We start from the raw sequence: 15,861 nt of genomic DNA, 5'->3' as shown, positions 1-15,861 counted from the left end.
CTAGAATGATTCCATATTTGCAACTACATACATACTTGAAAATCAACCACTTGACGTATGCATTGGAATAGGCTTTCAGGAGCTTGAAATGGAAAAGTATACCTGAAAATAGGTGTCTCATGTGATTTCTCTAGTGAACTCGTTGTCCTGCATGAGATTTGGAACTCTAAATTTTTGTTCCAGATGAAGACTGAGAGTGAAATTGCTGCCTCACTCTTAGAGTCCTGGTCTTCAGATATGAAGGACTTTTGGAACAACTTTAAAGTCATTTTTGAAAAGTTTTACTCTTTATTATTTTGAATATATACTCTATTTTTCATGTTTTGTAATTTAACTTTGGTTACTCTCTATGACAAAAATGAGGAGTGGTATTAGAAACTTGATAGATTTGTCATTGTTGGCAAAGGGGGAGTTGTAATTGAAAATTTAATGCAAATAGATGTTGCTCATGTTAGTATTTTTGGCAAAGGTTGTACTATATATGCCTAGGGGGAGTAATTTTGATTACGACATGCTATTTGTTTTGTAAGCACTTAGTTGTCAAAATTATCCTAAGTGTTGCCATCAATGCCAAAGGGGGAGATTGTTGGCATTTTGATGATGTTTGTACTGAAGTTGTGATTGTCATTGATGGACACAAACTTATCTCATGTATTCTCAACCGGTATCATATGATGTAACATGCAACTGGTACTGAAGTACCGAAGCCAAAGAAGAAGGAAGTTATGCCAGCAGCATCGACACCAGTTACATCTATTGTAAGTCCTAAATTGACTAGGAAGTTATCTGCCAAGAAGAAACCAGAGGTTAATCTGCGAAAGGTATTTGAAAGGAAGAGAAAAACCACGAATAACACATCAGATTCAGATGACACTGAACTAGAGGTAGAAATGAAGAAGACAAGGCAATCCAATAAGAAGATAAAGACAACAGATAATGTATCTGCATCCTCTAAACTAGTAAATGTTCATGTTCCTTCTTATAAGCCTATGACGCATTGTTCAAGGAAAATTAAGAAAATTAGAAGAAAAGTTCTTGATGATTTGAAAGAATATTGTGATGATTTCAATGATATAGAAAAAGAAGATGTTGAAAAAGAACTTATTAAATATCTATGTGATAATGATTAGTCACCTACCAACATTAAATCTATTACTTCTAAATCTTTGTATAGCTCTTTGGACAATAAGTGGTGAATCGCCACTGAAAAGGAGCAAGCAATGAGAAAGGAAATTGTTGCTCAATATTTTCTAGATGCTTCTAACTATTAATTGCTTGAGATTCTTGATCAGTACAAAGGTACCTTCTTCATGAGGAAGAGAAGACTTCTACTACTTGGAGGTAAGATCTCTAAGGTAGAAAAGGATACTCACCTATGAGCTCAAGAAGCTATCAAGATGCAGAAGGTAACCGAAGCAAATCGGAAGGCTCAAGCTGACCTATTAAAACTGATGCCAGATGAAACCTTTGATGACAAGAGAGAGAGAGAGTAATTAAGAAGAATGTTCCTATAGATGTAGATGCATTAGATGTTGCACCAATTGATACTGCACTAGTTGATATTGCACCTGACATTCCTGCAGAGAAAGAGAAGGAGAAAGAAGAAGAAGCTAAGAAGAAAGTGGAGCAAGAAAAGAAGGAAGAAGAAAAGAAGAGAGGAAAAAAAGATAAAAAGAGGGAAGAAGAGAGGAAGAAAGGAGAAGAAAAGAAGAGAGCAGAAGAAGAGAAAAAGGAGGAAGAAAAGAAGAAAGAAGAAGAAGAGAAGAAGATAGAAGAAGAGGAGAAGAGAGTAGAAGAGAAGGAGAAAGCAGAAAAGGAGAGATTGGAGAAGGAGAGAGCAGAGAAGGAAAAATTAGAGAAGGAGAAAATAGAGAAAGAGAAAGTTGATAATGAAAAGGTGGAGTAGAAAAAGAGAAAACAAGATGAGAACAAGGTAGCTGAGGGAGGACAAACTCCTAAGGCAACCGGAGATCGCACCGGTCACACCGATTTAACTCTTGCATATCTTACTCAATTAGTTGATGAGAATGAGCTACTCAAAAGCATTTAATTGGCTCAAGATAGATTGGAAGAACTAAGAAAAAAGAAAGAACAAGATGTCATCCAATTTGTTGTTGACACTCTTTCCAATCTTGTCCCCAGTACTAATCTCCCTAGTATTGATTCCTCACTAACCAAGCTAAAAATACTATGCACTATAGTAGATGATGAGGTCCAATCACTGGAAGATATTACCCAGGCCACTACAAGGAAAAACCATGAAAAAAACTGAATGTTGCACTGATACAAAAAATTGCTAAGGATAGGACCAAGCTGATCCACCAGAAGGATGATATCACTAGTCTAGGAATGGCTGAAGGAAGTATGCTTTTAAGCAAAATATGCCAGCCCAATTTAATCAGTGATGATGTTCTAAAGGTAAAAGGTCAACTCCAATTAGAATAGAAGTAGTATGTGGAGACCTTCAAGGTACCATATGATTCTTTTAGAGTATATGGACAAACCATCCAAACATACCAGCAATAGATCACACAGATAGAAGCGCAAATCAGCAAGCAGACACAACATCTATAGGAGCTACAACTACTCCAACTACCCAAGTTGCAGGTTCTTCAAAAGTGCTTTCTGAACCTAGAGGCTATTTATGTTACATAAGAGATGAGCACAATCAATGCCATGGAGGAACTAGCTTTCTAGATGATGCCCAGGAGTGAAATCGCTGCCTCACTCTTAGAGTCCCAGTCTTCAGATATGAAGGACTTTCAGAACAAATTTAAAGTCATTTTTGTAAAGTTTTACTCTTTATTATCTTCAAAATATACTCTGTTTTTCATTTTTTGTAATTTAATTTTGGTTACTCTCTATAACAAAAAGTGGGAGTGGTATTAGAAACTTGATAGATTTGTCATTGTTGGTAAAGGGGGAATGATAATTGAAAATTTAATGCAAATAGAAGTTGCTCATGTTAGTATTTTTGGCAAATGGAGTAGTGTTTATGCCTAGGGGAAGTAATTTTGATTATGGCATGTTATTTGTTTTGTAAGCACTTAGTTGTCAAAATTTTCCTAAGTGTTGCCATCAATGCCAAAGGGGGAGATTGTTGGCATTTTGATGATGTTTGTAATGAAGTTGTGATTGTCATTGATGGACACACACTTATCTCATGTATTCTAAACTGGTATCATATGAAGTACTGTGCAACTAGTACTATGTATGTCTATTCTTTGTTTGTTGAAGACTATCGGTGTTTCCAGAAGGAGCTTACTAGTCAAAGAATGGCTGAGGACCTCAACTAGTTCATGTGTTAAAGATCAAGCAGGTCCGCGATGATCTGACAGCTATCACTATATAGCTATGCGAAAGTGCTAGACTATTAATTATCATGACTTGTCAACAAACCAACTAGTACAGGGACCTCGAGTGGCAACCAAGAGATCATAACACTATGTTTGAGATTTCTAGTCTTCATTGTAAACCAGTAATTGATATTTTGCTAACAAACAAACTTGTAAAAATGCGATCATATCTTCCATCGACATTATGGTAGTGACTCTGTATCATGTCACAAACATGTCTAGATACACTGTATTTATGGTTTTTGTTGTCCAAATATCATTAGACTGACATCAAATCAGATTCCTATATGAGGACATCATGTCTAGGGTTTTTAGGTGTGTGTATGCAAAAAGAGAAGATCAAATTCTGAATAGAGAAGATCAGATTCTATGCGAAAAGAAGATCTTACAATAGAAGCTTGAAGGAATGAAGGACAAAATACTAAAGTGATGCTGTGATGTGTTAGCTGAAAACTATCAGGGATATAACCAAGCATTGTGTGGTACTCTGTAGATCATCAACTTGTTGATTACTAATCTCTTCGACAAGATCTGAAATCCTTAATTGGATAGGCTTTGTAAAGTCTATTTCAAATCCTCTAGCAAGGTGATTCACAGTTGTGGATCTGAAATCCTCTTACAAGGTAATCCTTAACCAGATTTATCTCCTAATAGAGATCTAGATTCTTAACAGGATCTATTCTAATGAAGAACATTGTAAGGCCTTAACCGGTCTAACCTTAACCGGTCTGGTTACTATTCTGCAGATAGTGATCTTGTGAGTTTCTACTCACTGTGGTTTTTCCTAGTTGGGTTTCCATGTCAAAATATCACGTGTTATGATGATTGTGTTACTATGAGTGAATGATTTATTTGCCATTTTGTTTAATTATGTTTTAATTGGTTTATTGTTAAGAAGGATACACTGATCTGCAGTTAATTTGCTTAAGTGTTTGTCAAAGTTTTTGGGCATACTAATTCACCCCCCTCTTAGTATTCATCAATAACATGAACCTCCTGAAGATTTCATTACTCTTGCTTGCCTTACTATCTGTACATTTTATTGTATCCATTTTATCATAGTATTTCTCACATAAATATCCCAGAAATATCACTTGGTTTGAATATAAATGATTACATTCATATCCATTTTCTTTATGATTTTTAATCATGTACTTACATTTCCTTTTAGCTCTACATTCCTTTGGAAGCCTTAATATTTTATCACATACCTCCTCTTTTGAAAAAGTCAAATCACCGTTATTATATGTAATCTTTACCTAAGTGTGATCATAATTTTGAATACCCCTTTCACCATATAACTCATTTTGAGACTGCATAATATTCCTTGGGTGAAAAATAGTTGATAAATATTTATCATAACCTTTTGAGATACTTATCTCTCAGACATAATATACAAATTGAGCTCCCCCATATTTTCATAATTACCTTTTTGCCACGTTGTATTTTTTCAATTATCATTACATCCCCATGTTCCCTACACATTTTATTTTCTCTGTATATCAACTTTGGGCATATATCATTTTTAGAAATACTTTGCATGAGTACCTTTTCCTCTTTAATCATATTACCACATATTATTTTTTTATCTCCCATAATTTTATTACATAGTGGTCCTGAAAATTTTTGATCATCTTTGGAAATATTTTTTTCTTTCTTTTTAGATAAGGTTTCCAAACATATATCACTTTCATAAAATCCATGTAAAAATATTTCATTCTTTTCTCTATATGTAACATATTTTCCCAATGTTGTGTTATATGATTTTTTTGAAAAACTATTCAGGGGTATATTTTCCTTATATCTTTCAAATAATGGGCTTGAAAACATATAATATGTATGCATATTTTTCTGCAAACCCTCTTCTAGTTCATTACACAAAATATTATCATATTGCATACCTTATTGAAAGTATTCTCCTGATTATTTCTATCTGTCTCATTGATAGGAACAATATCTTCATAATTGCTATTTGGTGAAGTTTCTTCATGTCTTTATACTGAATGTAAATCCATTTTCACTTCACTTCCTGGATGGTCAATAATTTCACAGGAGGGACTAAAAAATGATTCACAAAAAATCATTTCCTCACATTCATGTGGAGTTTCATGGTACTGAGGATTTAAAACAATTTCAAAAGGATTTTCAAGGACACATTTCCTATTACACTCTTCACTATGTATGCAATCCCTTGATGTATTATTTTCATGGGAATCATCATTTTCTTCATTAAATAGACCATGAATGTGCCCTAATCCATTAATTTGTTTATTCTGAAAAAAATATGGGTCATTCTTCTAAACATATATTTCATATTCTTTATCTAACAAATACGAAATTTCTTCTGGACCGAGGAGTGTTTCCTCTTTATTATTTATGTTTGTACCTACACATATGGATTCTTCCCTACTTAAATACATAATTTCTTCTTTATCATCAGATTCTTCTTCTAACATGTTTTCATATAAAATCTCAAGTAGAAGCGTTACCCGAGGATCATGATAAATCCCCAACTCATGCATTTTTCTTGAAAATTGGGGCTTGATGTTTGAAGGTATTTTTGTGTATATATTGAACATCCTCATAAATAATTGTGTTCTAGATTCCTCTTCCTCTTTTTCTATGTCAATAAATTCATCCAAAGGAGACATACAGAATTTGCTTCTATTATGTATTGTTGGTCCTTCTTTGGCTCATAGCTCATACTTCCCTCTTCACCTGCATCATAAAACACAACAAGGAACCATTACTCCAACTCCCTCCATGATGAGATGCTATGTGTAGGGAGTGATTTATAAGCTTCTCTTGCATTGTCCTTCAAAGTCCTGACAAATAATTTCATCACATAATCTTCTGCATAAACCTCATAAACCTTTAAAAATGTATAAAATACATCCAAATGATCAATTGTTGATTCATCATATTCAACATGGAATTTTGGTACAAGTTGTGAAATCTTAGGGAACAACTTGTTTGGAATACATTGAAATCGACTGAGATCCAATGGCCTTATGCCATCTGGAATAAAAGGCTTTCTTTGAAACATTTTCAAAATGGAAAATTTTCATCTCCCTCTAGGTCTCTTCCCCTAGTAGAGTCACCAATTGAAATAAAACTTCTTATTAGGTAGAGTCGCCACCTCGTATGGAGGAAAAATTACTTATTAACCTCCTAGGTTCTTCCTTCTAGTAGAGAACCTTAAATGAGATTCTAGAATTTGATGTTTTATAGACAACTCCCCAGCAGAGTCACCAATTTGTTGGGTGACTCAGATGGGGAAAACAAAACTTATCAAATCTTCAAGGAAAAAACACTAGAGCTTCTAGGTGAATGTCAAACTATGTATGAGAACTCCCCAGTAGAGTCACAAATTTGTTGGTTCCCAAAACCACATATTGGAAAACCAAAAGACTTGCCAAATCCTCAAGTAGTCCAATATTCCTTGGCCAATGAATAGGGACAGTCAAGGGCTAGATCCCTCTGCACTTTAGGCTCCACTGAACCTAGGTGGGTGTGCCTCTTCCTCTCAAGCACAAAAGAGGTTATTTGTAGTGGATTTAAACCTTTTGGAAAGTTTACACAATTGGCAAATTATTGTTCTGCAACTATGCTTTATTATGTGCTTTAACTGAATGCTTTCAAAAGAAATGATTGTGAATGTATACTGAAAATGAGATTGATTTCAGGACTTAAATGAAATCTACATTGATCAGTTCATATAGGATTTGGGAAGAACACTTCTCTATCAAGGACCTTGAATGCATATAGATCAAAACCTTTTTAGATCAATAATAGACTAGTGCCTCTATCCTGGGATATATATGACACTTTGTGGACAAAATATCTTATCAACTCAAGAGACAATTTATCATCAACTATGAAGGTTCAATATGCGTTACACAAACAATAAGAACTCAATCTTTCACTTAATGCAAGAACATGTGATTCACATCACAACAAATCTATAAATAGATTTATCAAGAGGACAAAGATAATCATCAACACAAAAGTGTACACAATATTTGGAAAAAGAAACAACGAACCTTGTATATTAATCTTTAGGAAATAATTGCATACATAAGCTACACTTGCAGATACTTCATTACAGATTGCTTGCACAAAATGATACTTATTCTTCCTATAGACTTCCCTGATACAAAATGACATTTAGTCCTTACAGTAGTATATTGTTCTCATGATTCCTCCCCCTTTTACATTAAAAATGACTCCCTATAAGTATGTGAATCCATAGGCACATATGAAAAGACACACCCTTTCATACACAAGAAGGAGTTACAAATAGTTGTTTTCCAAAGGACATGCCCTTTGGTTTACAGATATAATTTAAAAGTAAAACCCTAAAAAAGCATACTAAATAATACTTTTATAATATATCCTTTATCCTCTGCTTTGATAACATTTCTCAGCAAATATTCATCATCTCCTCAATATCTCCTCCACATAAAACAAACCAATCAAATCCCCTGATTTTAAGCATTAACTACATACCACCTTTGATTAGGTAATAATCCTTCTCCCTTATGTAAAATACTTATATAGGATAATTCACTTATATCAAAGTATTAAACACTTGTAAATATTTATTTATATAAAATAATTTACCCTAATGATAGTTTTTTTGTAGCCTAGGTTAAAAGATTTTATATGGAAAATAGAAGCATGTACTTCCCTATGAAAAATGATATCCGTGGAAAAACTTCTAATACCTCTTCTCCTTTTAGGGAAATTGAATTAGGTTGGAAATATTTTATCACATGAACATACCCTTGCAAATAACAATCAAATTATTAAGTACATGATATAAATAATATACCCTAATAAATATATTCAATTTATAAACCTAGGGCAAATAAAATACATATGGAAGGATCACTTTTATAAATAAATGCTTTTCATCACTTTACTTATGGTAAAAATACATTTTCTCCAAATTAATAATAATCATGCTTTGATCTTTAAAACATTAAAACTATTTACCCTAATATAAAATGATTCAATGAAATTTAAAGGGTAAAATACATATAATGAAAATATTCGAATGATTTTTAAGATTTAAAATGACAAAGTATATTCACTTGTATTTATTCAAAGGAAATTGAAAATATAACCAAGGTCTAAGATTACTTCCTATGTATTGTCAGTAGAATTTACAGTCTTCCAAAAATTTATTTGTAAGACTTGAAAATAATTCTCCTTTTTTTTAGCATCCTGTTTCTTCCTTTTATCCATTGGTGAGTCAGTGATCAAGCCAATAGTGTTGGGAAAACGCAGAGCTCTAAGCATAGATGAGCATTAGCTTCCTACAAGATATTGATTGTGCACAACTCCACAACCATCACCTAAAACTACAAATGCAATCATATTTGCAAGCTTTGCCATTTCCAGGCATGTCTGAATATCGCCATGCGGTATGTCTAAAAAGAAAATTGATCCTCATTTACCATTACAAGAACAAAGAACATCTTTTATAGCTTCTGATATATCAATTTCTGTTTCATGGGATGCTGAGTATTATAAACAAACACCCATTCTGGTGCCCATAATTGACTTATAGTATCGCTGTCAAATTCATTAATATTATCTCATGAATTTGAGTATTGAAGGATAGAGTTGGATCTCTATTTTTATCAGGTAAAACATGCCTCTTTTAGTCTCTTTCACTGAATTAGAATATGTAGGTCGTCACTTGCAAATCTGAGCTTTTAAACAACTCACCAACACTTTAGAAACAATAAAAATATTATAAAAATGCCCCCCAAGGTGAGATATATGATCCGGGCAATCATTTTAAGATTAAAAACATCACTAATCATTCATTTTCAGCTTGAAAAAATAGCCTCAACTGTAAAAACGTGAATTTAGTTTTAGCCACCGTGCATTCCATAACAGATTGATTAATCACTTGAGTGCTTTGTTATATCTTTATCGGAGATCGGGGAGATTTACTTTTTATTACAACGATCTTCCGATGAGTTTCATCCTTTGCCAACCCGTCATGTATAAAGTGTTTTGAACTTTATAAGTCCCATATAAATATATCTTTTATTCAAATCATTTATTTAAAATTATTTAAACGTATATTCTATAAAAGTATTATTTATCAAATTCAAAATTGAATCTCGATCTTGTATATTTTATCTCTTTACATTAGCCAAGAAGATATTAAATGAATTCCTTGATACTTGGGATTTTGCACAGAGCATCCTTGTATCATAAATATTTGAAAGAATAGACTATATATGATTATAAGATTAATTCAAGCAAGAAATATTAACATATGAAAATGACTACTTGAATTAATATTACATTTCATATGAGAATTTAAAATAAATTGCAAACAAGGTCGCTTTGGGAAAAACAACAAATCAAATTATGGAGGATTAGAAACTGTCATAATGATATGTTGTGACATGAAGAATTCAAAAGAATATTCAATTCAATATGAAAGCTCAATGGGAAAGATTTAATAATACTCAAAGATGACTTACTTTGTTAAAAATTTATCTCACCATTGAAAAATATAAGAAAATGCAAATGGAGTGGCTTTAGGAAAAATGGCAGATGATATCATAGGAACCTGCAACTTGGTACAAGGGTTATTTAATATACATAAAATGTAGAAGAACAATTAGATTGGCATAATAATTGTTAAATGGGGAGAAATTATGATTTGAAAAGGCATACCTGGAATGATTCCATATTTGCAACTACATACATACCTGAAAATCAACCACTTGACGTATGCATCAGAATAGGCTTTCAGGAACTTGAAATGGAAACGTATACCTGAACATAGGTGTTGGTATTATGGATATGTTGCATTGGTTTTTTCATTGATGTCAACATTTATCAGCACTTATCCTTGTAGAGATCTTTGGTTATGTTCACCAGCAAGGTCAGTGACTTATGCATAGTCACCAATATCTGGTTCACTGACAGGTTATATTGTTCACCGACACTAAGGATGACTTGTTATCATCTAGAGATCACTTGGTTATGTCAAAGACATGGTTTGGACCCTTCATTTTGGAAATTTGGTTATTGGTCTAGTCGGGTTAACATAATTTATGTTATTGGCAAATGGGTCTAGGTTATGGATCGACAAGCACTATCTATTCCAGATCAGCATGACACGTCATGGAGATGATTTAATCAATTAATATTGCTATTGAGCTGACATAATGCATCGTATCTTGACTTACTTGTAATGGATTTTATTATATTATTCTTAGTAAGCTGACCTACACATTTAGTCTTAGGTTTTGGTATATATATAAGATCTCAATTGTGAGATTGCTATAGGAGATGAGATAAGGTATTATAAGGTTGTGATATTCGGTATATGCAAATATAAGTAGAGCTAATCATGCAGACATCATTTGAAGATTCAAGGAAGGTTTGAAGGAGACAATTAGAGCTTAACTGGTACTAAATCCAGCATTGGAGATGCTACTTTGAGCAGTACATTATCATTGGATTTAGTCATCCAATTGTAGTCAGTTTGACTCTCATTTTGTGATTGAGTAGTGAGCTCTAGGTAGCTGGCCTATCTGCCTATGCAGACCCCATTTGTATACACATACTATCTATAGTAGTATCATTTGATTGTGGGTAAGGTTTCCCACCATGGTTTTTCCCCTTATAGGGTTTCCACTTATAAATCTCTATGTTATGTGTTGTGGACATTGTTTCTCTTTCTGTTTCATGCATTAAGTTTCACCAGTACTATTATTAACTATTAATCTGTTTACCGACATTAAGTTTGTTTTACTGGTATTAAGTATCAAGTTTGGTTAAAGTATATTTGGTTGAAATTAATAGACAACTGATTCAGCTACCCCTCTTAGTTGCCTTCGGGTCCTAACAGTTGCTATCAGAGTCTAGTCCTCTTTTTGCAGAAGTTTAACAACTTGAGGAGATTTAATGGCAACTAACTATTTCAGGATGGACTGTCTGAAACTTGATGGAACTAACTATGGTATATGGAAGATCAGAATGGAGACTCATCTAAATTGCATTGGAAGAGACATATGGGATGTTACATAGAATGGTTATGTTGGTCCTATACCGAATCAACCTAATCCACCTACATTGGGTAAGGATCAAGAGAATGATTGCAAAGAAAGAAAAGCACTTTTGAGCACCTTCTCAGATCAACAAATCATGGGATTATCAAACTGATCTACTTCTAAAGCTATTTGGGATAAATTGGAGACATTTAATGAAGGAGATACCACTATCAAAATTGCAAAACTAGAATGCTTCTAGGTCAAGTATGAAAATTTAAAAATGGAACAAGATGAAATAATTTTTTCTTTTATGGAAAGAGTTCAATGAAATTTTTTTGGGAATACAATGTTGTGGAGGTTCCTTAAGTGAAGATGAAATTGTTTCTAAAGTTTTAAGAGTATTGCCACTAGCATACAAAATGAAAGTACCTGCTATTAATGAGTTGAGAACCATGCCTAATACATCAGTGTCTAGAGATACCTTGGTTGGAAAACTTTCAACATTTGAGCTTGAGGAGTTTGGTCATGTTGCTACAACTAAGACAGATTTATCTTTCAAAGCATCATCAGCTACAACATCTTCACCATCAACTGATAAATCTATCTAGAAAGCACTTTATGCAAGAGAACATGAAGACATCAGGAGGGAAAATGAAGAACTTGAAGAGCTTGAAGCACTATTTGCAAGGAAAATGCCTAAAGGTCCTATTGGAAGTAAGTATGAAGGTAAAGCACCTTTTAAATGTTTTAACTGCAATAAAATTGGTCATATGGCATCTAGATGTCTGGGTAGACATGCAAGATTGAGAGAAGAAGCTAAAAGAACATATAAGCCTAACCCTGAATATCAGAGATACAGATTTAAGAAAAATAGAGACAAATCTTGTTACTATGCTGATGAAGGAGTTACTAATGATTCTGATGAAGAACCAGGAGACAATGGATGGTCTTTTGTTGCAATAATAGAATATCAACTAACACCTACTGTTCCATCAGTAGAATAGGGCCCTGGCAGCTAAAATTGAAGAAAAGGATGAATGGATTATAGATTTTGGATGTTCACATCATATGACTGGTGATAAAAGTAAATTCTTATCTTTTCAAGAATACAATGGAGGTCTAGTAAGATTTAGAGATGACAAAGCCTGTTTGATCAGAGGAAAAGGCACTATATCTTTTGATGGTAAGCACAATACTGGCAATGTTTATTACGTTGAAGGGTTGAAGCACAATCTTTTGAGTGTTGGTCAATTATTTGAAAAAGGATTTCAATTACAATTCAAGAATGGTAAATGCAAAATCATGAATAGAACTATTTTGGAAACTACAACCGATAATCAGACTAGAAGTAATATCTTTCATTTGAATAGCATTGAAAAGACATGCTTGATTGCACACATTGATGAAAGTTGGTTATGGCACAAAAGACTTTGTCATGTAAATTTTGATTGCATTGTGAAGACTAGTTCATCTAAGGCAGTAAAGGATTTACCTAAGATTGTAAAACCTCATAATCCGGTATGTAAGGAATGTCAAATGGAAAACCAAGTTAGAACAACTTTTAAGAGTATATCTGAGAAAACTAATGATGTTCTTGATTCAATTCATACTAACTTATGTGGTCTAGCAAGAACAAGAAGTCTATAGGGAGATAGAAACTTTATGCTAATCATTGATGATAATTCTAGAATGTATTGGGTTACTTTTCTCAGGGAGAAATTAGAATCTATTGGGAAGTTCAAATTATTCAAGGCACTTGTAGAGAATGAAACTGGCAAGAAAATCAAATGTTTAAGATCAGATCAATGAGGTGAATTTACATCTAAGGAGTTCAATACATTTTTTGAAGTGAATGGAATAAGAAGACAACTATCAGAACCCCAGACACCTCAGCAAAATGGAGTTGTAGAAAGGAAGAATAGAACTATTCTAGATGCAGCTAGAAGCATGATATTAGAAGCAATTCTACCTCATCTGTATTGGAGAGAAGCAGTGAATACAATGGTTTACACTTTCAACAGAGTTCACATCAAAGGTGAAATTGGTGAGACACCCTATGAGCTATCGTTTGGTAATATTCCTACTCTTAAGTACTTCAGAATATTTGGAAGCAAATGTTACATTAGGAGAGATGAGTATATTGGTAAATTTGATTCTAGAAGTGATGAAGGAATATTTCTTGGGTATTCATCTAAAAGAAAAGCATATGGATGTTTTAATAAGAGATTGCAAAAAATCATTGAGAGTGCAAATGTGAAGATTGATGAACATTTTAGAAGAAATTCAAGGTCTATAGATTTTGAACCGGCAGTTGAGATAATCACAAATGAACCTATACCAAATGCACTGGTACAAAATGTTGATCCAGCCACACCGACATCATCAGAGAATTCCACAGTGACTGAAGAACAACAGCAAGTGAACACACCCAGGTATATAAGATTGAATCACTATGAAAGGAAGATAATTAGGAATAAGTATCAAGGAGTTATGACAAGAGGAAGACTGGAAAATGAATAGGTATGTTTAATTTCTCAAATTGAACCAACATCTGTCATTGAGGCATGTGAAGATAAACATTGGATTACGCCTATGGAAGATGAATTGGAACAAATTGAAAAGAATAACACATGGACATTGGTTCTTTGGCCTAAAAATAAAAATGTAATTGGAACTAAATGGGTATTCAGAAATAAAATTAATGAAGATGGTAAGGTAATCAAAAACAATGCAAGACTAGTGTGTAAGGGATATTCATAGAAAGAGGGAATTGATTACAATGAAACCTTTGCATCGGTAGCTAGAATTGAGGTAGTTAGATTATTTCTTGCATTTGCGGCACACAAAAACTATAAATTATATCAAATGGATGTTAAATGTGCATTTCTAAATAGTGATCTTGAAGTGGAAGTTTACATTGAACAACCTGATGGATTTTCATTGACAAGTGATAAGGATATGGTTTGCAAGTTAAGGAAAGCTTTATATGGATTGAAGCAAGCTCGTAGATCTTTGTATGCTAGATTAGACAAATATCTTATGAAACTTGGTTACACTAAAGGTAATGTTGATAGCAACTTATATTTTAAAGTGACTAATGAAGACATTTTGGTTATTGAAGTTTTTGTTGATGACATCATTTTTGGAGGAGAAGAGGGATTGTGTAAAGACTTTTCTAACAAGATGCAAGAAGAATTTGAAATGTCTACGATTGGGGAGATAAAATTCTTTTTAGTATTGCAAATTTCTTAGACTAATAAAGGTATATTTCTATGTCAATCAAAGTATTTAAAGGAATTATTGAAGAAATTTGGTATGGAAAACTCTAAACCGGTAAGTACTCCTGTTACTACAACTGATAAACTATCATTGAAAGATGATTCAACTCCTATTAATCTAGCAAGATACAAATCTATGATTGGAGGTTTACTATATTTGACACAAACACACCTGATATAATGAATGTAGTGTGTATTGTTTCAAGATTTCAGAGTAATCCTAGAGAAAATCTTGAATCAATAGTAAAAAGGATTTTCTGGTATTTACAAGGCACAACAAATCTTGGTTTATGGTATCCTAAAGATGAAATTTTTTATTTATGTGCATACACCAATGCAAATTGGGCAAGAGATGTAGATGACAAAAAGAGAACAATCGGCGGGGCATTCTTTCTTGGTAGCAGATTGATTTCATGGTTGAGCAAGAAACAAAGTTGTACATCATTATCAAGAGTAGAATCAAAATATGTTGCAACAACAACCAATTATACTCAGGTATTATGGATTAAACAAATGTTGAAGGACATAAAGCTAAAATGCAAAGAACCTATAATCATCTATTGTTATAATTCAACAACAATTGATATATCTAAGAATCAGGTATTTCACTCTAAAACTAAACATGTTTCTATCAAATACAATTTTCTGAAAGAGAATGTAGAAGAAAAAGAAGTAATATTGGTTTATGTGAATACTAAAGAGAAAATTGTAGACATCTTTACTAAGCCATTGCCTAAGGAAACTTTTGAATATCTCAGAGAGAAGCTTGGGGTTATACCCTCACTGGTAGAGACTTAGATAGTTGATGCTTGGCATCAAACCGATAGAATTTACAGAGAAACATTTTTCTGGCTTTGATGGAGGAGAGCTACTTCTCAAGGGGAGTAGTTGGATAAGTTGGTATTTGTAATTGGTTCTATGAACTGGTTATATCTGGTATTTGTATTGCTTTAGCATTTTGTGTCAAAGGGGGAGAGATATCTATGGAAAATACATTATCCATTGGGGAGAGATTATTCATTAGGGGAGAGATTTTTACTCTCTACATTTGTATTTTGATTTTTGGTATTGATCTATTCTGGAGATTGTTGGTTTTTGGTTTTTGACATTTTTTGCTTTGGCACTTAGATGGTTTTTCCATCTTGTTTTGCCATCAATGCCAAAGGGGGAGATTGTTGGTATTATGGGCATGTTGGA

Source organism: Cryptomeria japonica, chromosome 6 (assembly GCF_030272615.1).
Source record: "Cryptomeria japonica chromosome 6, Sugi_1.0, whole genome shotgun sequence".
In the NCBI taxonomy this organism is placed as follows: Eukaryota; Viridiplantae; Streptophyta; class Pinopsida; order Cupressales; family Cupressaceae; genus Cryptomeria; species Cryptomeria japonica.
This window is presented reverse-complemented; position numbering follows the sequence as displayed.